The following is a 25,121-nucleotide window of genomic DNA, read 5'->3' on the forward strand; positions in this document are numbered from 1 at the left end:
ACGAAGAATTCAAAAATGTAATTAATCGGGATTGTAAATTATATTACAGGCAAATTTTACACAGCACTGAATTTGTCCGCATTGAAGCCGGTCAATACAGTCCGTAACAAAGCCTTTCAAAAATTCTAAATTTACAGTTTCATATCCATAATTTGCTCTCTTTCCAAAAAATCAATAAATTTAATTTTTTTATTTATTTCGCTACATACGACCCGTGGCTCTACCATTCATTCGATTCCTGCGAAACCCTACATTTCAGCAGGATAATGCACGACCGCATGTTGCAGGTCCTGTACGGGCCTTTCTGGATACAGAAAATGTTCGACTGCTGCCCTGGCCAGCACATTCTCGAGATCTCTCATCAATTGAAAACGTCTGGTCAATGGTGGCCGAGCAACTGGCTCGTCACAATACGCCAGTCACTACTCTTGATGAACTGTGGTACTGCGTTGAAGCTGCATGGGCAGCTGTACCTGTACCTGTACACGCCATCCAAGCTCTGTTTGACTCAATGCCCAGGTGTATCAAGACCGTTATTACGGCCAGGGGTGGTTGTTCTGGGTACTGATTTCTCAGGATCTCTGCACCCAAATTGCGTGAAAATGTAATCACATGTCAGTTCTAATATAATATATTTGTTCAATGAATACCTGTTTATCATCGGCATTTCTTCTTGGTGTAGCAATTTTAATGGCCAGTAGTGTATGTATGTATGTATGCGTTTGTTAAGATAAAATTACAAATTCTTTTTGCTGATAGTCTCTTTCACAGAGTATTGTGCTTGAAATGTGTTTTTGTTTCAGATGTAATGCCTTTCCCCGACGTTTCGTCGTTCATAGATCCATGAACAGAAAACGTACGATAACATTGTAAAGGTCACCATTGCTTATGGCAATTAAATGTCGCAGTTCACAGGTTTGATACAGATGCTTGTGCGCGATCACTCGAAGCACAGTTTATATTTTTGCACTGTTTATTTAGACTGATGTAACTCTCTCTCTCTTTTTTTTTAGGTCGTACATAGCCTGATAGAAGACTGGTGGATTCACAGCATAAGTTCATGATGGCATGGAAGCAGGACCTCGGACATCACTCCTCGTTAAGACCAGGTAAGTGTGTCCGTCATTTCCGAGAACATTTTGCTCCTTGAGGACCTGTCCAGAATTCCTCCACTCATGTAGTGGTGTTCATTGTTTTGGAGCAAAGCGAGTATAGGTGCAGTAGGGAACCAGTTCTTGCTATTCAGACTTGTAGAGATGCAGATATACAGAGATGCAGCGCAGTAAATGTCAATTTGCGATGGAGTCAAAAGTGCCGGGGCACTTCACTATGACAGTTTTTTCATGTACTCAGTTTGTCAGTTGACATTCAAATATTCATACACAAGTAGTTATGACGTTTAACAAATGTCCATTGACATGTTTCATGCAGACAATTTGTAACACGACCTTTTTGTAAACAAATTTCAAACATAAATATTTCATCAAGTCTATATACATAACAATGTATCATGAACAGTCTTTTTCAATTATGCGATTTTGTGCACCAGTTTCCTCGTAGTTACAAGTTCAGTGACATGTAGCGAACGTCCACAAGTAGTTTAAGGTTGTGCAAGTCTCATAACTTTTCCCATATGGGCACATGGAACAAGTACAGATAACATACACAAGTGAGCATATACCATTTAGCTTTCCCTAAATATAGATAAATACATAGAAACATGTCACATATAGGTTTTTACATAGTTACAAATACATACAAACATATTACAGATTGGCTTTACATAAATGTAGAAACATATTTCTCTTGTCTTCACACGAGTATGATTGGTCACACAGATATATTTTCATATAGCTCTACATAAGTTTACAGTATTTAAGTATTTACAATCATTACAAGCTTAGATCAATGTTTTTCTTTTGCAAATGATGTCACCTGAAATAGAGGAGGATTATGCACGACATCCCACACCAGCAATAAGACCAAGAGCACAACTACAAGTAAGCAAATAACAAAAGATATGAACTAACATCAAACACATAAAATGCTCATGACACGAGAGTATGTGTGCAGTATAAGCATGTCCTTAACTACTCATAAGTGTGTGTGTTCAATGGTGAGATGCGTATCCAATCAGTTTCAAGGTGAAAGTGTAAGGGTGCAGAATGATTAAGTATTCACGTCAATCAGTCGTTGGTAGTCAAAGACTGATGGTGCAGATAGTCAATGTCGTAGGCTGAAAATATATCTTCTTCACACCTGTACAAAAGTTAATATAAGATTTGCTTTAAAATTTTAAGTGGTTGCTGTAAGTATTCGGCGAAGACGTATCCCTTCTTTCTCCTTCTGCTGACGAGGAGAACAGCTGAAATAAATCTCTTATACTGTGTAGCTTCTCTGTAGAAGTTCTGTGAGGTATGTGTATTTGATAGTTGTGTATAGCTTAAGTATGATCCATAGATTTGTTTACTGTTGAGCATGGTATACTCTAAGATCACGGCGAGGATACAGTCCAATAATTCTGTCTGTTTTAGGATACTGCAGCAGATAAGCACCGGGATGCGGAATGCTGACATATGATAAGGACCATCGTACAGCAGACGCCACTTCGCGTTGCACCGCTGAAGAGGAGACAACTTATGGTAAGTATGCAAAAGCGCTAACATACCATCTTTAAATTCCAGCTTCCTCTTGGCAGTGTGCGCATAAGTTTTGTTCCTGATTTTGGCTTCCACAGTCAGTGTAGCACAGGCTTCCCTTCCTTTTTGTCATGTGTTGTTTGCTGAAAAGGAAGTTTTGGTAGTGGCGTTGTCCAATCATTGTCTTCTTTGCGATCGAACATGAACTCATTAGGAGTGTGCGGTGTTTCATAAACATTGAGGTTGTTGTATATTTCTTCAAATAAAGACAGATATGCTACCCAATTGATATCTTTGGTTGAATTGTAGGTTCTCATAAATCTGTTAATCTCACAGAACACCCGTTCAGTGGAATTACACCTTGAGATAAAAACACTCTTAAGAGTATTGTCTTTGAGAAATTTATGCCACTTGTACCCAATATAGTATGGAGCATTATTGGATAAAACTGATCTTGGTTTTTCCACGTGAGGAATGTAGTCACATGAGAAACGACGAATGATGGCAGTGGCAGTAGCAGATGTTATAGCATATAGTTTAACATGCTTGGAGAATAAATCATAAAATGCAAGAATATGTTTCACACCACCACTGCTTGTGGGATGTGGGCCAGTTACAGTTTCTAGAGGTTTACTGGGTTGAATAGAATGCGAATCAGTCTTCGTAGAAACGTTCAGTGGTTTACATTTTTGACAAATCCCACATGTTTTGAGAATACTGTGGATCTTACATCTCATATTGCTAAAGTAACAGGTACTAAGCTTTGCTAGGCACTTCTTGGTACCATAATGACCCCAAATGAAATGTGTGTGCCAAATTAAGTTGTGTTCAGAGTCGTTAGGAATACAAACACACCAAGTAGTGGCTTCAGGAAGATGGCGATAAAATAACGCATCATTATGTATCAAATATCGGTTGGACAGAGGATGGTCAGGTTTATTTGTGAGTAAAACTCTTACCTTATTCTAGTGAGGATCAGATTTCTGCAACTTTGACATATTTCTACGTAAGTGGATATAATGCTGGTGCTGTAGCTTACTGCATAAGATGTATCCAGTACTCATTCACATTCTGCAGGTCAGAGTTACTCTCATTCAAGCGTTGAGGCAGATGAGACAAAGAGTCGACAATTACGTTGTCTTTATCCTTAATATATACAATTTCAAAGGAATAGTTTTGCAAAGATAAAGCCCAGTGTGATAATCTGGGATGTACAAGCTTACAAGTTAACAGAAATGTTAGAGCTTGGTGGTCAGTATAAACTTTAGTGTGCTTACCATACAAACAATAACCGAATATCTTAATAGCCCGCACTATAGAGAGTGTTTCAAGTTATGTGGCAGAGTAAGTGCATTCACATTCACTAAGTTAAAAAAAAATGGTTCAAATGGCTCTGAGCACTATGGGACTTAACATCTATGGTCATCAGTCCCCTAGAACTTAGAACTACTTAAACCTAACTAACCTAAGGACAGCACACAACACCCAGCCATCACGAGGCAGAGAAAATCCCTGACCCCGCCGGGAATCGAACCCGGGAACCCGGGCGTGGGAAGCGAGAACGCTACCGCACGACCACGAGATGCGAACATTCACTAAGTGTGTGGCTCGCAAAACTAATAATTTTACATGTTCTTGTTCTCCATTCTTTACAACTTGAAACAAACAACAGCCTAAGCCATTGGATGAGGTGTCACATGTCATACAAAAATCTAAACTAAAATCAGGGTCATCCAAAATTTTTGCGTTAACCAAAGCGTGCTTAATACTACCAAAGTCTTTCTGATACTGGTCAGACCATGTCCATATCTGATTCTTTTTGAGTAGGGTGCATAGACGTTTGATGTTTAAAAGATGGCGTGGTAAAAATCGTCGAAAGAAAAAACAAAGTTCAAGGAAAGAATTCAGTTGCTTTATAGTCAGTGGACTAGGAAAATTCCTGATTGTATCTAATTTACTTGGGTCACGTTGTATACCTCGAGCATTAATAATATGTCTAAGATACTGAATTTCATTGGAAGCAAATTTCGACTTTTTGAGATTAGCTGTCACTCCAGATTGTGAGAATTTACGCAGAATCTTTTGCAAAATATCAATGTGTTCAGACCAAGTCTTACTAGCTATGAGCACATCATCAATGTAGTGAGTAACTGATTCAACCAATTCATCACCGTGTACAGTATCCAATGTAGTGATGAACATGCCTAAACTGATATTCAGACCGAAGAGGACACAAAATTATAGGTTCGCCCCCGAACACAAATGCAGTATACTTTCTAGAATCTGGCGTGATTGCAACTTGCCAGAACGAATTGGTCAGATCAATCGTACAAAAAAGCCGGCCGAAGTGGCCGTGCGGTTAAAGGCGCTGCAGTCTGGAACCGCAAGACCGCTACGGTCGCAGGTTCGAATCCTGCCTCGGGCATGGATGTTTGTGATGTCCTTAGGTTAGTTAGGTTTAACTAGTTCTAAGTTCTAGGGGACTAATGACCTCAGCAGTTGAGTCCCATAGTGCTCAGAGCCATTTGAACCAATCGTAGAAAAATACTTAGAATCTAAAAATTTCTGGAGCTGCTCCTCTAAATTCACGGGTTTCGTGCAAACAGGTAAAATAATCTCATTAATTGCACGACCATCCAAAACAACTCTGATATTCCCATTGGGTTTCTTTACAACAAGTAAAGGGCTGCAGTAAGGTGATGTGGAACTTTCAGTGATTTTCCAATCTAACATTTGCTTCAACTTGTGCCACACAGCAGTTCGTTGGGATAGTGGCACATTATGGATTTTGTGGAAGAAAATCTGGTGAGGCTTAACTTCTATTTTATACACATAGGTGTTGATCACACCTGGTCGTTTGCTAAATACTTGTATATGCTTGGAAAAAAAAATCATAAGGCTTATTACTTTCATCATGTGTGATAGCTGTGGTTTCTAATAACTTCTTACTAATTAAAGTTGTCAAGCCTGCAAACTCGGCATCAGGCACGTGTGCCTGTGTGTCAACATCATCAGTGTCCTGTATTAACCGAATCTTGTACCCTGTACAACATTTATTCTGCTTCAGAGTCCTGGTATCCATGTCAATTGAAATATCACTACTCTTATCTCTAAGTATATATCTACGTTGGGAGAAATCAATAGTGCTGTCCTTCTCACTTTTTTTTTTTTTGTCATCAGTCTACTGACTGGTTTGATGCGGCCCGCCACGAATTCCTTTCCTGTGCTAACCTCTTCATCTCAGAGTAGCACTTGCAACTTACATCCTTAAATATTTGCTTGACGTATTCCAGTCTCTGTCTTCCTCTACAGTTTTTGCCCTCTACAGCTCCCTCTAGTACCATGGAAGTCATTCCCTCATGTCTTAGCACATGTCCTATCATCCTGTCCCTTCTCCTTATCAGTTTTTTCCACTTTTTTTTTATTATTCTTCCTGACTAATGTCTTGAACTTCAGCCTACTCTTCATCACTACTATATTGTGATCTGAGTCTATATCTGCTCCTGGGTACGCCTTACAATCCAGTATCTGATTTCGGAATCTCTGTCTGACCATGATGTAATCTAAGTGAAATCTTCCCGTATCTCCCGGCCTTTTCCAAGAATACCTCCTCCTCTTGTGATTCTTGAACAGGGTATTCGCTATTACTAGCTGAAACTTGTTACAGAACTCAATTAGTCTTTCTGCTCTTTCATTCCTTGTCCCAAGCCCATATTCTCCTGTAACCTTTTCTTCTGCTCCTTCCCCTACAACTGCATTCCAGTCGCCCATGACTATTAGATTTTCGTCCCCCTTTACATACTGCATTACCCTTTCAATATCCTCATACACTTTCTCTATCTGTTCATCTTCAGCTTGCGACGTCGGCATGTATACCTGAACTATCGTTGTCGGTGTTGGTCTGCTGTCGATTCTGATTAGAACAACCCGGTCACTGAACTGTTCACAGTAACACACCCTCTGCCCTACCTTCCCATTCATAACGAATCCTACACCTGTTATACCATTTTCTGCTGCTGTTGATATTACCCGATACTCATCTGACCAGAAATCCTTGTCTTCCTTCCATTTCACTTCACTGACCCCTAGTATATCTAGATTGATCCTTTGCATTTCCCTTTTCAGATTTTCTAGCTTCCCTACCACGTTCAAGCTTCTGACATTCCACGCCCCGACTCGTAGAATGTTATCCTTTCGTTGATTATTCAATCTTTTTCTCGTGGTAGCCTCCTCTTTGGCCGTCCCCTCCTGGAGATCCGAATGGGGGACTATTCCGGAATCTTTTGCCAATGGAGAGATCATCATGGCACTTCTTCAATTACAGGCCACATGTCCTGTGGATACACGTTACTTGTCTTTAATGCAGTGGTTTCCATTGCCTTCTGCGTCCTCATGTCGTTGATCATTGCTGATTCTTCCGCCTTTAGGGGCAATTTCCCACCCCTAGGACAAGAGGGTGCCCTGAACCTCTATCCACTCCTCCGCCCTCTTTGACAAGGCCGTTGGCAGAATGAGGCTGACTTCTTATGTCGGAAGTCTTCGGCCGCCAATGCTGATTATTTATCAAAATTTAGGCAGTGGCGGGGATCGAACCCGCGACCGAAGACGTTTTGATTATGAGTCAAAGACGCTACCCCCTTTTTTTTTAAATTTCATTTTGTTCGCTTCTGTTCGTTGCATCTGCTCGGGGTGGACGTCGTAAGACATCCTTTTATGTTCGTTGTTGGTCGATTGACTCAGTTTTTTTTATTACAGAGGGCAGCTAACCCCCTGACCAAACACGTTGAGCTACCGTGCCGGCTGAATGTAGGCAGTGGCGGGGATCGAACCCGGGACGGAAGACGTTTTGATTATGAGTCAAAGACGCTACCCCTAGACCACAGGTCTACTTCTCACACAATATATCTAAACCTTAAATACAATTAGTGACAAGGTTTTGGACGACGAGGAATGGCCATTATACGATTCCATTACCTACCTAGACTGTCACAAACACCTGTTTCTTAACGCTCGGAGGCTTATTGTGTATGGCAGTCAAAATTTTAAGTTCTGAACAGGATACTTTGGTATGGGTACAAACTCACACATTTTCTTGTAGAAATCATAGGACAAGGCACTAACAGCGGCTCCTGTGTCCAGAATAATAGTAGTAGGAATACCACAAACAACACCTGTAATTGCGGCCAAAACAATTTCATTGGTCGATGAGCGACACTGTGTGTTCTCTTGTAACAGATCATCAGACAAGTTATCGTCATGATTATACCTTGTGAATAATAATGGTTACTGTATACAAGTGTCAGGTACAAGATCATTGTGCTGTTGCAAAGTGGGTGTGTCAAACAATAAATTTAAATCGAAGTCGCCCCCCCCCCCCCCCCCATATCTTCCGTAGCCACTACCTGGAGAACAGTAGTAACGTGTTTAGTTTAACGTCCTCACATTTGTAGTGGGTGCAGGCACAGACGGAGGAGTATCTCTAGTTACTTCGATAATATTGACATTTGGGTATTGTTTATTCCAGTCTCCGAACTGTGGCAGTCGTTGCATTTTCATGTTTTGACTCACATGTGGGTTCGTAGATGCATTCCAGTTTTGACTTTGCATTCGCGGCGATGGCAATCGCCACTGGCCTGTATTGTTGTTTTGCTGCGATGGCGTGGCACTATTTTGATACTGAGCAACGTAGTTGTTTTTACTCCAGCTCTGTTGCTGGTTTAGTGGGGACTGACAGTTATTTTTGTTTCTCTTAAAATTTTTGTTGCATTTCTGATAATTATTATTAACGTTGCAGTAGTAGTTGTTGTTGCTGCTGTCTCTTATTTGGATTGCCGCCAGTAGAATAAGAAGTTTTATAATTACTGTTTGCCGCGTGGGGTAGCCGTGAGGTCTTGGGCGCCTTGCCAAGATTCGCGCGCCTCCCCCCGTCGGAGGTTCGACTCCTCCCTCGCGCATGGGTGTGTCTGTTATCCTTAGCGTAAGTTAGTTTCAGTTAGATTAAGTAGTGTGTAAGCCTAGGGACCGATGACCTCAGCAGTTTGGTCCCATAGGAACTTAGCACAAATTTCAAAAATAAATAAATAAAGAAATTACTGTTTGTGCTGTGTTGAGCATGTTGGTTCTGTTTTGTATATACGAGGGCAGTTCAATAAGTAATGCAACACATTTTTTATCTGAAACAGGGGTTGTTTTATTCAGCATTGAAATACACCAGGTTATTCCACAATCTTTTAGCTACACAACACTATTTTTCAACGTGATCTCCATTCAATGCTACGGCCTTACGCCACCTTGAAATGAGGGCCTGTATGCCTGCACGGTACCATTCCACTGGTCGATGTCGGAGCCAACGTCGTACTGTATCAATAACTTCTTCATCATCCGCGTAGTGCCTCCCACGGATTGCGTCCTTCATTGGGCCAAACATTTGGAAATCCGACGGTGCGAGATCGGGGCTGTAGGGTGCATGAGGAAGAACAGTCCACTGAAGTTTTGTGAGCTCCTCTCGGGTGCGAAGACTTGTGTGAGGTCTTGCGTTGTCATGAAGAAGGAGAAGTTGGTTCAGATTTTTGTGCCTACGAACACGCTGAAGTCGTTTCTTCAATTTCTGAAGAGTAGCACAATACACTTCAGAGTTGATCGTTTGACCATGGGGAAGGACATCGAACAGAATAACCCCTTCAGTGTCCCAGAAGACTGTAACCATGACTTTACCAGCTGAGGGTATGGCTTTAAACTTTTTCTTGGTAGGGGAGTGGGTGTGGCGCCACTCCATTAATTGCTGTTTTGTTTCAGGTTCGAAGTGATGAACCCATGTTTCATCGCCTGTAACAATCTTTGACAAGAAATTGTCATCCTCAGCCACTTGACGAACAAGCAATTCCACACAGATGGTTCTCCTTTGCTCTTTATGGTGTTCGGTTAGACAATGAGGGACCCAGCGGGAACAAACCTTTGAATATCCCAACTGGTGAACAATTGTGACAGCACTACCAACAGAGATGTCAAGTTGAGCACTGAGTTGTTTGATGGTGATCCGTCGATCATCTCGAACGAGTGTGTTCGCACGCTCCGCCATTGCAGGAGTCACAGCTGTGCACGGCCGGCCCGCACGCGGGAGATCAGACAGTCTTGCTTGACCTTGCGGTGATGATGACACACGCTTTGCCCAACGACTCACCGTGCTTTTGTCCACTGCCAGATCACCGTAGACATTCTGCAAGCGCCTATGAATATCTGAGATGCCCTGGTTTTCCGCCAAAGAAACTCGATCACTGCCCGTTGTTTGCAACGCACATCCGTTACAGACGCCATTTTAACAGCTCCGTACAGCGCTGCCACCTGTCGGAAGTCAATGAAACTATACGAGACGAAGCGGGAATGTTTGAAAATATTCCACAAGAAATTTCCGGTTTTTTCAACCAAAATTGGCCGAGAAAAAAAATGTGTTGCATTACTTATTCAACTGCCCTCGTACATTTGCCATGTGAAGCGGTTGATTCTGTTGGCTTGCGTGTCCGACAGCAGCCGGCTCACCGGAATTGGGTTGGCTACCCTGCGTATTTTGCATGGCGCTGGTGAAAACATTTTAGCAATTGTTTTGCTGTACGGAACGCTGGTCCTCGTAAAGCATATCAGCAAAATCGAGCACTGTGAGAAAATACCCTGCGTCGTTGTCTGTGATGTGCAGAAGTTTTTTTTTGATATTAAATGGCAGTCTTGCCTTCAATGAGCGGAGGACGTCGAGCGTTGCAATTGGCTCGTTCAGGACATGTCCCGTATTTAAATATTTCTCAAAATACCGGCGCAAATCGTCGTGCTTAAGCTTGAATGGTTCAGGATCCACAACCTGCCAACGAAGATTGTGTACAGATTGTAACCAAACTTTAGATAAAACGGCTCTCTCAAATTGTTCGTGCGTGACGCATCTGTCGACTTCAGTATACGCCCATACAGCAGCGTCGCCTTGGATATAACCGACAACATAAGATATCCTTTTAGGTCACTCCCTGTACGAGGAAATGAATTTTTGAAGGCTTTAAGAAACATAACAGGATGTATGGTTCCTTTTTCAGGTATAAATGGCTGAAATTGTCTGTGTTTTATGAGACTGTGTGTTTTGGTTGCTCTAATCATTGCACACTGGTTATACGTAATTGTCAAACTGTTTTGATTGCGCAGCGACGTATTGCGCTGCTTGACTGATTACGTGTTTGTTGTTATTTAAAAATTCCGCAACAGTGTCGTGGACAACAACAGGCAATTTTTCTTGTAACCAGTCGTCAAAATATTTGTGCTTTTGCTCTATCCAACTGTGAAATCCTCTATTGATGCATGAGAAATTGTTGTCTTACTTTATCAGAAAGCTGTTTGTAAATTGTGAAACCTTGTGCTCGACATCGGCAATAGGGGCACTGCCGGATAAGATTTAATCTGAGTAACTACAGACTTGCATGTTTTACTCAGATTGTTTACTTGTGATTGAATATCTGTCAATGTTTATTTGTGTTTTCTAGTTGTAATGAAAGCTCTGAAAATTTCGGGTTGAGATCGGTCACTTGGTTAATCAGCCTATTGTTTATCTTCTCAACACGGCTACACAAAGTGCAGCTAAATCTGATTTAATTTCGCCATGTCGTGTTTTTATCTCGTCATGGGCTGTTTTCAAAGCGGCGCGTATAGACGTCATCTTTTGGTCGATACGTGCGTCGAGGTCCTGTTTATGTTGTGTCATTTGATTCTGAATGGATTCCATCTGATTTTTGTTGTCAGTCATCATGTCTTTTTGTTCTTTCATCGAACATACTTGCAAGAATTTTTACTAAAGAAAACTGCACACATTTTGTTAACTGTCTAAGCAATGAAAGCTGGATAGATGTGGGATCAGAATCAAGTGCAAATAATGCATATAATAACTTTTCTTCTATATTCATTTCACAATTTGAAATGTGTTTCCCTAAGAAGTTAGTGAGGTTCAAGTCTTCAGATCAAAAAGCTCACAAACCTTGGATAACTACAGGCATTAGGATTTACAGTGTAACCATGAAAAGACTGAACCAAGAAATTAAAACTTTCTAAGATCCACAGTTTGTAGAATATGTAAAAACATACAGAAAAATATACCGAAAGGCAACAGCAAAGGCAAAGTTGCTATATAATGACATTTTAATCAGTAACTCAGACAACAAACCACAAACTATATGGGACAGTGTGAGGAATGAAACTACTACCTTGAGAGTAGAGGAAGAGATAATACTCAAAAGCAGTGAGAATTGCAATATAGAAAAGGAGGAAATGGCAAACTAAATTAATAACTATTTTTTAAATGTACCACATTCACTAAACTTAAACTTCACAAAACAAAAAATAATACATGCTACAAGGGTTGCCTGCAGCATGAATATTCCTTCAACAAATGAACAGGAAGTAATTAGAGTGATTAGAAGCTTAAAACCAAAAATGGCAGCAGGTGTTGATGAAGTACCAGTTTCAGTCATAATAAGGACTGCAGTGCAGATTGCAAAACCTTTAGCACAAATTGCAAATTTATCCTTTAGTGAGGGTGTGTTTCCTCAGCGACTGAAGATCTCAAAAGTGAGGCCACTATTTAAAAATGGAGACAGACATAATATAGAAAACTACCATCCCATATCACTTCTTCCTGCTTCCTCTAAAATATTAGAGAAACTGATGAAATTGAGAGTCACTAGTTACCTAGACAATAATAAACTTTGGAATAGTAATCAACATGGTTTTCATGCAAAACGAAGCCCAGAAACTGCAGTCATAGACTACACCCAGGAAATAATTAAAAATTTGGAGAAGAACAAAAGTGTAGTAGGAATCAATTTAGATCTATCTAAAGCTTTCGATACGATTTACCATGAAATCCTCCTTGATAAGCTGGAAGCAATAGGTATTAGAGGAAGAGTTAAAATGTGGTTTGCGTCATCTCTCAAAAACAGATCTCAGATTGTAGAGCTCACCACTGTAAATTCAAATCAAAAAATGTTAGTTTCAGAAGCAAAAGAAGTTCCTTTAGGAGTACCCTAGGGCAGCATCCTAGGGCCACTACTCTTTCCCATATATGTCAATGATTTACAGTTACAATATGATACAGGCAAAATTGTACTGTATGCAGATGACACAAGTCTGATAGTAAGCGACTTTAATAACTCGTTACAGTCAACTACTGACAAAATCCTAAAAAGTATTGAGACTTGGTTCAGTGCAAATAATCTTACACTCAATGCAAAGAAAACAAATTACATACAATTTGGTAAAAGGATTCAGGATAAAGACATTAATCTAGAACTGGGTGACAGACTAATAGAGAGAGTACACTTTGCAAAAGTGTTAGGAATGCATATAGATGAAGCTACGAATTGGAAACAGCATGTAAAATGTCTTACACACAGACTTAACTCAGCCTGCTTTGCACTGAGAGTTATTGCAAATGTTTGCACTCTAGAAGGCATCAGAATGGCATACTTTGGATACTTTCATTCTGTTGCCTCATTTGGAATAGTGTTCTGGGCCAGCTCAAAATCTAATTTGAAAGACATTTTTATTTTACAAAAACGGGCTGTTCGAACAATTACCCACAGTCCAACACAAGCTCACTGCAGACCTCTTTTCAAAAGGTCAAGAATACTTAATCTGCCATCAGTCTATATACTTAAATGTGTACTCTTAACTAAAGCTAATCTAAGCAATCTCCACACAAATGCAGACTGTCACAGCTATAACACAAGGAACAAGAATGATCTCCACGTAGAACAAGTAAGAAGAACACGAACTCAGAAGCATGTAAGCCACTTGGGCATTAAGCTCTATAATGCATTGCCTCAGTAAATTAAAGATTTAAAGGACAATACTAATTTTAAACTGGAACTTAGAAAATTTTTAATTGATAAAACTTGCTACTCAATAAATGAATATCTTGAAGACCAAGAAAATGACTTTACAAACTAACCTCCAAAATTTTCTATCTTCATTTGTTTCAGCTTTTATTATACTTTACCATCTATAGTACTAGTTATATATTGTTACTGAGAAACAAATAACTATAAACCATTTATGTGGAAAGAAACTGTGAGTTTGCTGTCTTTTATTATAGACAATTTCATTTTGTACATTATATATTTTAATTTCTGTGTATGACAAATCCAATTGTAGACCATTTCATTTTGTATATTCTATATTGTTAAAATCTATGTATGACAAGTCCAATATCGTTTGTACGTTGACACGGATGCTAAATAAACAAACATGACGTTAGATACCAAAATGGGTTCGGAGCTAGATTTAGGCATATTAGTGGTAGTCGGTCTATTTTCTAAATTTTCGGCACCGGAATAGTCAATGATATGTCGCTCGTTAGTATTCGAGTAAACCGTAACGTCATTTTCATCATTTAATGGCGTGTCAGAGTTGGATTGGGTCTGTGTTTGCCGTCTCTGGTTCTCCATCTCCGCTAATTTTTTTCTGGTCAGTACCATGTCACACGTAATTTAAACTGTGTAATCAGAATAAACGTAAAAATTAATCTTGCGTGCGACAATGCTTGAACAAGAAAATAATTGTCGTAAGTAATTGTGGAATTTTGAATGGTTGCACGCCATATTACGTCGCACAGAACTATAGTCGGCCATATTGTGAACTGATAAAACTATATTGTTGCATTGTATGAATTGTGAAAATAATTTTGGAAACCGCATGTAGCTTAAAGTCACTGCTACGAAAACGGAAAATTGTGATAGATCTACCAAGCAAGCTACGATAATACAAAGCGCTTGGGCAAGATTGCTGATGTAAAGATGCGATGCCTTACATTGTATCCGCGATTAGAGTGTAATTTCAGGTGTCGACATACAATTCGTCTTGCTTCAATGTGTTCCGATCTCGTATCCAGTTTGTGGTATCCAAGAAACATGTAACAACATTGCTTTTTTTTTTTAAAGGTCCGTTCATGTATTTTGAACCATGTTTCTTCTCTCTGTGGTAAGTCGGACTTCGTGAAAAAACAGCACTTGAAGACGATGGTGGATCGAGCTGGACGACTTTTTGCTTAGAAGTACGGAACCTTTTACCATGTCAAGTCACCCAACGATCTTACGATGACTAAAGATACAAAATAAAACATATATAGTAATAACAGTATATTCTTAAATAAAAGCACAATTTAAAGGACGACACTTACATTATGCAATTACGAGTGCCGTTTGGTTGCAACTTCTGAATATATTAATGAAAACATGTAGTATTAATGAAAAAATGTAGTATTAATGGCGGTGTGCCATAATATGTTCTGTCTGGGCAAGACCTAGAAACCAAAAGGTGACTCTTCTTCCTTCACCAATAATATGACTATCAAAAAATATTCAAATGTTTCCAGCAGTTGTATACAGTATCTATACATCCGTGGACTATATCTATGGCTCAAATTATTTCTTTATTTCATTACTTATGATTACGTTTTCTGCTAGTAAAAGCTCAGCATGCAAATGGGCCTTTAAAATGTTCTTTATCCACAAAAGAGATAGTATCAGAATGTCATTTCAACTTATGATTCCCTTAAAAGTGTATGAAGTTTTTCGTGGAAGCTGTGGGTGGTGCAGGAATTTTAAGAGAATAACCAACGTCCACAGCTTTCTGAGGCATTACGAAACAGGCTGCTCCGACACAAAGGCAAGAGAGATCTTCATCAGCTACTTCAAGATTCTCGTAGATTCTGAAGGTTATCTGGCGCAACAGGTTTTTAATTGTGACGAGACCGGTCTAATCTGGAAAAAGATGCCGAAGTGTACGTTTATAACAGCAGAGGAAAATGCATTGCCCGGTCACAATCCAATGAAAGGCCGTCTCACACTGCTATTCTGTGCCAATGCAGGCGGCTTTTCGGAAATTAAACGACTGCTTGTTTACCATTCAAAAACTCCACGAGTCTTCAAGAAGTGAGCAGGTTAAATGTGATGTGGAGGACCAATAACAAGGTTTGGGTGAAACGTGACCTTTTTGTGATTGGATCAATGAAGTGTTTGGTTCTTCGGTGAAAAAATATTTGCTTGAGGTTGATCTGGCACTCCATGTCTCGCTTGTTATGGACAACGCTCCTGTCCATCCTCCAGGTCTTCAAGACCACCTTATTGATGAATTTCAATTCATCAGGATCCAATTTCTCCCTCTCAACACCACTCCATTACTCCAGCATGTGGACCAGCAGATTATTTTTAAGAAGCTCCAAATTAAAGCACTCTTCGAGCATTGCTTTGAGTTGACTGAAGCTACCAATCTCAGAGAGTTTTGGAAATAGCACTTCAATATCGTTGCTTGCCCAAGATGATCGAAAAGGTGTTGGAAGAGGTTACCACTAGAACTGTCACTTCTGCTTGGAAGAAGATTTGGCCGGAGTACGTTGTCGAATGTGACTCTGAGGCGTTTGAGTCAGTGCCTGTGGAGCCTCTAGTCAACGAGATTGTGTCTTTGGCCAAGAGGACGGGGTTAGAGAAGAGGACAATAATGACATCGATGAGCTTGTGGAAGATCACAGCCAAAAATGACCACTGAAAAGCTTATATAGCTTTGTGTGTTTCTCAGCAGGAAATTCTGGAGAGGAGTTCATCAGAGGAGGTGGAGGAGGCGGGAACAACAAAGCAGCAATTTTCTGATGCAATGAGAGAAATTCTGAAAGCATGGGAATCGTTTGTATCGTACACTGAAAATCATCACCACAATAAAGCAGTGGCTACGTTCACTAAAAATTTATTTGGCGATAATGCTTTGTCGCATTTTGGCCAAGTGTCAAGGCGTCGTCAGAAACAAACGACTGTAGATAGCTTCAAAGTAAAAATCAGTCAATAATAAAGCACTTAATACTGTATGTATAATTTTCTTTGAATAAATGGCATGAATAAGATAGAACTTTTGGTACTTTTCTGTATGGAACGCATTACCATATTTTATATTAACTTACATGGGATAAACTGCTTCACGTAACGAGTATTTCGCACTACGAGTAAGATTCTGGAACGAATTATGCTCGCTATGCGAGATTCCACTATATTGGTCATTTACTGAGATATGATGGGTTTGTAAACGGAATACCAGGGAAGAATGTCAATAGAAAATGACTAGAAGAAGGCCGTAAAAAAGGTGTATGTCGCAAAACATGAAAGTTGTCGGTAGTAGCTCCTACAAAGAAATGCAGATGAAGTCAGAAAGTCAATAAGATTCTAAATATGTTGTTATTGATGTTCCTGCCAATTACACTGATCCTAATCAACCCTCGGACTGATTGTGTGCCATAAAGGAAGAATAGATCTAAGTTGGATTATATCCACTGGAAATGGGACTTGTTGAATCATAAATAATTACCTCATTAGCAAAAGTTTAGCTGGAAGTGGGTAACGAGAGTTTAGCAATTTATGTCATGAGTCATGGAGTGCTCACAGACGTCAGTAAGAATATAATAAAAAAGAAAGTTAGAAATCAGCTGAGAAGAGGAAATTATTGTCTGCTGAGGATTATGATTCCATAATAAGAAAATACAAGAGGTGAAAAGCTGAGAGAAATGTTGGAGAGATTAAAAAGAGGAATTCCTGTTTTGGTATAGAATTGAGAATATGGTGCTATTGTGAGATGTGAACTGTAGACTATGAGAGCGATATTCTTCGACAGACTTCATACACTTTTAACGGAATCATAAGCTGAAATGACATTCTGATACTATCTCTTGTGTGGATAAAGAATATGTCGACTACTATGAAACTACTAAAAATGGAAGTTTAGTTGCAAACAATTGCTGTAACGTTGATCTTTCAATCTGCTATTACTTGGCGCACACTGAGTCATTGTTTGGGGCTGCCTGAATCCATTCAGTGGAAACAGATTTATGTAGAACGAATTTTTCATTTGGGAGCCTTTTAATTGCTAATATAAATCCTTATTAAGCAGCATTTACTAAAAGTGAAGCGTTGGTCACATGCAACACAAGTAGAATTTTGATGGTACCTTAAAAATCTCGCGACATGTGCTCATCGAATATATATTTTAGCAGTGAAATAATTCATCTGCAGACCATGTAGACTGATGCGCCAAAACATTATGACGACCTAGTTAACAGCTTGTTTCTTCGTATTTGGAGCGAAATACACAACTGATTCAGCGCATCAGAGATTGAACAGATTGTTGGTAGGTTCGTGGAGGTATGTGACATTAGATGAAACTTGAAACTTCCTAGCAGATTAAAACTGTGTGCCGGACCGAGACTCGAACTCGGGACCTTTGCCTTTTGCGGGCAAGTGCTCTGCCAACTGAGCTACCCAAGCACGACTCACGCCCCGTCCTCACAGCTTTACTTCTGCCAGTACCTCGTCTCCTACCTTCCAAACTTTACAGAAGCTCTCCTGCGAACCTTTCAGAACTAGCACTCCCGAAATAAAGCCGTGAGGACGGGGCGTGAGTCATGCTTGGGTAGCTCAGTTGGTAGAGCGCTTGCCCGCGAAAGGCAAAGGTCCCGAGTTCGAGTCTCGGTCCGGCACACAGTTTTAATCTGCCGGGAAGTTTCATATCAGCGGACACTCCGCTGCAGATTGAAAATTTCATTCTGTGACATTAGATGTCTACGCACAGATCATGTAATTCGCGTTAATAACGGGTCGCTGATTTGCGTACGCGGCGATGGCGCCCGATGGCGACACAGATGGATTCCTTATGATATACATCAGGTAAATTTGGTCGCCGAGACATCAACGTGAGTTCGCTATAGTGCTCCACAAACGACTGTAGCACAATTCTGGTTACGAGATAGGGACAATTATAGTGTTGAGAGATGACGCCACCGTTGGGGAAGACATCAAACATGAAGAGAGGCTGGTGGTTCGCAACTGTCAGCGTGTCTTCGAGTACTACCGTAGGTCCCATACAAGCTCAGGAGAGTGTATCTCATAGCATAATATTGTTCCCGTCAGCCTGCGTCCGTGGCGCGCTGCACGTTACGAGCAGCTGCTCACCTCGATGACTGCGTTTGTGGAGAAGACTAGCGACCTAATGTAGCAAAAATGTGGTTCACCCAAAGAGCCGGCTCGTTTCCACTTATAGACGGCCGAATTCCGATGGTCCGCTGCCCTCTGCAATCGTAACTGATGATGTCGTTGGGTCAACTCGTGAACAAGTAGTAGTGATCTGCTGCGAAGCTCTATATTCAACAATGAACGATGAATAATGTGCTCCGAAACACTTGTGCGTCCACCAACATTGTGGTCTTTCAGCAGAGATGCCGCAGATCACCATATATCCTACTTTATATAACAGACAAGTCTCTGAATCGCACGTTCTGTAAAGAGTCGTGGATATCCAACCATGTAGTGGCTAGTGGTAGTTTCACTGTCCTTCTACGCCTTTCCGTAGTTGCTAACGATAGTAGCACATAAACATTCGACCAGCTTCGCTGTTTTCGACTTACTCGTTCACAGGCTCTGCGTAATAACAATGTGCTCTTTGTCATAATCGCTTATCCCAGTTTATGTCCCCATTTGCAGCCCATATCTTTGCTATGGAGATATCCTGCCCATGTCTGCTCTGCTTACATCCTTTTGTTTCCGCGTCACGTCCCGCAACGCCGCCAGGCAGCATCCAAAGTCGCGGTAAGCAGTGATCATAATGTTTTCACCTATCAATGGAATCTTAAACCGTAACTTTGGGTATTAAACGGCATTTGTGTCATAGGCAACGACTGGCCTGTGTGTTCCATATACTTTCTACACTATCTGAAAGTGATAAAGGCACCTTTAGACATCGTTCAGAGCTTTTGGAATTCAGATGTATCAAATTCTTTTTTATGTCATATCCTCCTCAGACCCAAGCAAAATGTTTCTATTATTTCAATTATCTTTTAATAAGGATGTAGCACATGGGTGTCATAAATGAGCATTGTGAAGGTAGTTTTGTGTTACTGCTCTACCAGATAGAGATTTTCCTATTTCCAGCCGGCTGGAGAATGGAACTCAGAGCGACTATTCGTCATATACGGCGGTGAAAGTAATAAGACAAATTCATGTTTTATAATATTTATTTAATATTTTCATACGTTACTTACAGAGTATTAGAAAAGTATAACACAGGAAAAGCAGTTTCAGTCATCAATAATTCTGAAATTCTGGTAGTACACTGCAATCACTTTTCAGTAGTGGAAGTCAAAGAAACATTTCTTCCCGTTACTGATACACCGATGTACTTGGCATTCGGAGCATATGAACTTGGTTTTAGTTTTGCAGCCCTTGTTTCAGCACCTCATCCATTTATTTTTGTCTGTAATTGGGCAGAGAGGCAAATGTCTGCTCTCACTTTTCCTAATATCTCTGTTTGGAACGTGAATTATCTTTGCGCGTTTTCTAAGAGCTACTTCATGAGGTTCAGATTCATAGTCTGAAGAGTAAATGTCTTGTTGTGGTGCAATTTCAGCTGAACTCATGGATTCACCAATAGAAATCTTAAAATCCAATAGATTCGTGATTGATTTCTTGTTAGCATCTAGGGCTGATACTTTCTGTACTCAGTCCACGAGTTTACAATCGACAGTCAACGAAATGGAAGAAGACTCTTACAGGCCACTTCTTTGTGCCGCCATAACGCACTGGGCGGAACATCACAGTGTAACTAATAACAGAAACAAAATGTCACTGAGAAAAAAAAATGCGTAGACAGTTACAATGTCCAGCGTACTGGACACGTGGTTGCAGTGTAGAAGAAACTGTAATTGCACTTAAAGAAAGACAGAGAAGTAATGTCCAGCTGGCTGGACGCAGAGCCTGAAGAGGTTGTAGCAACATGTTTCTTTTATCAGTCTTGCGTCTTCATCTGCATAATAAAATCAAGGGGCTGTTAAAGGAAAGCAGATACAGAGAAAGTTTAGTGAAACGTGTTGGTAATACCAAGTGGTTATAATTAAAGTGCAACTACATACTGAGGTCCAGTGTGAGCTGTAACTGAAGGACACAGGAAAAAGGTGGTACAAGTGATAAAAATTTAAAGAAACGTTTTATGTGGTATATGTGTTGACAAGTATGTGAGAAAAAAAAGTTTCAAATGGCTCTGAGCACTATGGGACTTAACATCTGAGGTCATCAGTCCCCTAGAACTTAGAACTACTTAAACCTAATGACATCACACACATCCATGCCCGAGCACGTTTCGAACCGGCGACCATAGCGGTCACGCTGTTCCAGACCGAAGAGCCTAGAACCGCTCGACCACATCGGCCGGCAAGTAGTTTGTGAGAAGCTCAGCCTTGATTGGTGCTACGATCTGTTGACCATCAGTTTGCAATCTTTGGAGAAGCATTTATTTTCTGAGAAAAAAAGGTGGTACAAGTAAATGAGTGTATGGCATCTTTGGCCGGGAGGCCCCTCTTCGGGGAAGTTCGTCCGACAAGTGCAAGTCTTATTTCATTCGACGCCACATTGGGCGACTTGCGCGCCGGTGATGAAGATGAATTGATGATGAGAACAACACAATACCCTGTCTCCGAGCGGAGTAAATGTCCAACCCCGCCAGGAATCGAACCCGGGCCCGCTTGCATGGGTGACGAGCACGTTACCACCCAGCGAAGCAGGCAAAGTCTGTGTTACTGTACATGATACAAAATGACGAACAACCGTGAACAGAGGGCATTCGGTGCTGGATAATCGACGATGATCGGAAGGTAAGCATCTATTAGTCATTTGTGTATAAATCAGCATTCGATATTGCTTATTTCAATGCTCTACAGTTTTGTTGTATGGAACGATTAAGTAGTAATGTTTTCATGAATGGTACCGTAATATAACGTGTTACATTCCTGTTTCCAGCCAGCCTATTATTCATAAGCTAATATAATAATTGAATAATAAAAATAAGTGGCCGCATATTCTACTAATAGAACATTATAGAATATGGGTATGGCAACGAAAATGAAATAAAGGACGTGTGTGACATAGAAACAGAGACCTTGGATTTTTTATTGCATGTCAAAGTGGATATGCATTTCCCCAAGAATAATGCTAATGTCACTTGTACCAGCGTGTTTCTGAGCCCTTAAACTATCGTATGGCAGAGAAACTTGCTAGACGTTCTAAGGTGTTAATGCGGAACCGGTCTACGCTGGAAGAAGTTAGTACCAGTTTCAAACACCAGGTGCAAATCTGACGCTGTGAATGCCAGAAAGACATATATAAATGTTTTCATGTGTAATGAATTAGGGACGGGACGTGGGCAGAAAAGCTCAGACCAGAGAGAAAGAGCCGGCCGCAGTGGCCGAGCGGTTCTAGCCGCTACAGTCTGGAACCGCCAGACAGCTACGGTCGCAGGCTCGAATCCTGCCTCGGGCATGGATGTGTGTGTTGTCCTTAGATTAGTTAGGTTTAAGTAGTTCTAAGTTCTAGGGGACTGATGACCACAGCAGTTCAGTTCCGTAGTGCTCAGAGCCATTTGAACCATTTGAACCAAGAGAGAAAGGCATAATGTTGATTTTATTATTAACCGCCGCTTACACAATTTGTTCAGTATGAGTACCAGAGACGTCGACAGTACGCTGCATCCGTAAAACGACGGGATCAACAGTTTCACGCAGCATTTCCGTTGGAATATGAACAACATGTTCCTGTATACTGGCCTTCAGATTAGGTAGAGACAGAACCTGTACCTGGTAAACAGGTCCTTTAGATATCGGCAGAGCCACAAGTCTCAGGGTTCAGATCAGGTGATCTTGCAGGCCATGTATCTGGTAAACCTTTGGAGATAAGACGTTCGTGGAAGGTTTTATTAAGTAGCCCTTCACTGGGTGATCGACGCGAAGTGTTGCCCCATCTTACATGAAAATACTGGTTTCCATACAGTTGCGCTCTTCCAAAAAAGGAATAACATGCTGAATAAGGATGTCTTGATAACATGCAGACGTCACGGTACACCTGACAGGCCCTCTGGATGCTTTCTCTTCAAAGAAGTACTGACCAAGAATAAAGTTGATTGTGAATCAATACCACACAATACATGGAAAATTCTCGTGACACTGTACGAGCAATAGCCCTGACCGGGACATGGTAAGTTATAGCAACAGCAGCATCGTCAATAGCTTCCACTGAGATAGGACGCCTTCTTCTTCCAGGTGCCACACCGAGTTCACTCGTGTTTTCGAATTTCACTATCATCTTCTTTAAACAATTTCATGTCATAGGATCTTCTTCAGACATTCTAGCCGGCGACACTCTTATCAGTGCAGCTGTGCAGTTGCAGCCATTCACATGAGACAGTTTCCCAAACAGTACACGGTCTCTCTTTTCGATAATCATATGTTCACCTACGTTATGGCTCATCAAATAAAATCGTGAGCATCATATCGTCGTATAAGCAGTGTATAGCGCCAGATTTGCACCTAAAGTCCAAAATTGGAACTAATTTGTTTTCTATAGTAAATCAGTTCCATATTAATACATTATAGTCTGTGCTATACGATAATTACAGCCCACACTGGAGCTCCGTGAGTAACTGCACTTTATAGGCTCTGAGCACTATGGGACTTAACATCTATGGTCATCAGTCCCCTAGAACTTAGAACTACTTAAACCGAACTAACCTAAGGACATCACACAACACCCAGTCATCACGAGGCTGCACTTTATAATTGCAACCACCCGATACGCAGGTTATGAATAAGGAATATCTTTTTATGTTGACAGAAAACAAATTAATTCCAACTTTGGCCACCAGATGCAAATCTGGAGCAGTACACCCTATATATTTCAGAAGTAATGGTCAATACTTGGGTGTATGACAGGACTGATCATTCGAAACAAAAAAGCCAAGTAACGGGCTGTAAAACGCATACCTTAAGAGATAAGTGTAGTGTCGGCAGACTTGCGAACACTACGCACACTAATTGAAAGAGGCGGCCAAGATGCACGCGCCAACTCACGAAGGATGGAGTGAGGTCTGAAAAAGGGTACGTAATGAATGCTATAAAGAAAAGTACGTAGCTTCTGGAATACTTAACTTTAATCCATCCTTTGTATACATCGTTCTTGATGGGACATGCTTCATACGATACAAGTGAGACTCTATAGTTTCAGACAATATACTGCTAATGGCGCTTTGCTAGGTCGTAGCCATTGACTTAGCTGAAGGCTATTCTAACTATCTGCTCTGCAAATGAGCGAGGCTTCGTCAGTGTGTATCGCTAGCTACGTCGTCCGTACAACTGGGGGCGAGTGCTAGTACGTCTCTCTAGACCTGCCGTGTGGTGGCGCTCGGTTTGCGATTACTGAAAGTGGCGACACGCGGGTCTGACATGTACTAATGGACCGCGGCCGGTTTAAAGCTACCACCTAGCAAGCGTGGTGTCTGGCAGTGACACCACAATATGAGCACTTGTTCATCTTCGCTACTTTGAAACACAGCTCTTCTAATGAACAAGTGCTCATAACTTTTAGGGTATGCATTTTAGAGCACATCTTTACTGGACATTTTTTTTTCTTGTTTTGATCAATCCTACCGCTTCTCAAAATATGGAAAGTAAAGAGCTTGCAGTAGAAAAGATTTGTTTCACAGTATCAGAGAATTGCTCACAGCTCTTCAGGTATGCGATTTAGAGCCCATGTTTACTTGACCGAATTCTGACCACTCTCAGAAAACACGTAACCACTACGGTTGATTTTTTTACGCCTATTTTTCTCTTGGTGCAAATAAAAGTCAAATTATAATCGTCTTTACATAAATCATGCTTCTTGAACTAATTTGTGGTCTCTCGTATTCTGCTTAACTTTGTATTGTGTTCCATTTTTACTTATTTGGTATGGCGAATAATAGATTATGTTACATAAACTCAGTCTGACATTTCGTATTGTGCTGTCTTATAGCATGGAATAACAGAAGAACGCCTATTACTAAATAATTTAAAAAATTGACTCTATAAAATGTTTATTTTTAACCTGTGGTTTTCACTGTGTTTAGATATTAGCAAGTCATTGCAAATATCAGTAATATTTTTTGAACGAGAACTGAAACTTTTCTTCTGATGGTATTCTGAAATTGCCGTTATGCGGCATGTATGACATATTTAGAGACGTGAATGATGTTTCCATATAAAAAAAAGTTGCTAAAGAGAAAGACAATAAATCACTAGTTATTGGGTAACTGGGTAGTATCCTTTGTGTATATAGTATGAGTTGAGTAGCTCAATGCATTATTTTTGAATTTCATGCGAAAGAAATAAGTGCTGAGTCTGCTACTGACACCCAAACCTCCAGATGTCAGACACTCAGATCAGTACCAAACGTTGTATGTAGAGAGATAGGGTATCAACCAAAACACCAATGTAGTTCGGGCTATGTGCTGTCGTCCAGCAGAACGTGCGTTAACGGTAATTAAAAGTAACAAGAAAAGTGTGTCTGCGAGTGATACTTTCGTAGATCTCGCGTGATTGAGTTGGTAGAGCGTCGCTGTGCCAAA

General features: G+C 40.6%; 1 non-coding gene across 1 annotated transcript; it reads left to right on the plus strand.

The window, feature by feature from the left end:
• The first annotated feature begins 18,106 nt into the window (after window positions 1–18,106).
• Trnas-cga (transfer RNA serine (anticodon CGA)) lies at window positions 18,107–18,181 on the plus strand. The gene has a single exon. It is a non-coding gene; the product is annotated as a tRNA-Ser (tRNA).
• The last annotated feature ends 6,940 nt before the right edge of the window (window positions 18,182–25,121 follow it).

The sequence above is a fragment of the Schistocerca serialis genome, chromosome 9 (genome assembly GCF_023864345.2).
Source record: "Schistocerca serialis cubense isolate TAMUIC-IGC-003099 chromosome 9, iqSchSeri2.2, whole genome shotgun sequence".
Taxonomy (NCBI): Eukaryota; Metazoa; Arthropoda; class Insecta; order Orthoptera; family Acrididae; genus Schistocerca; species Schistocerca serialis.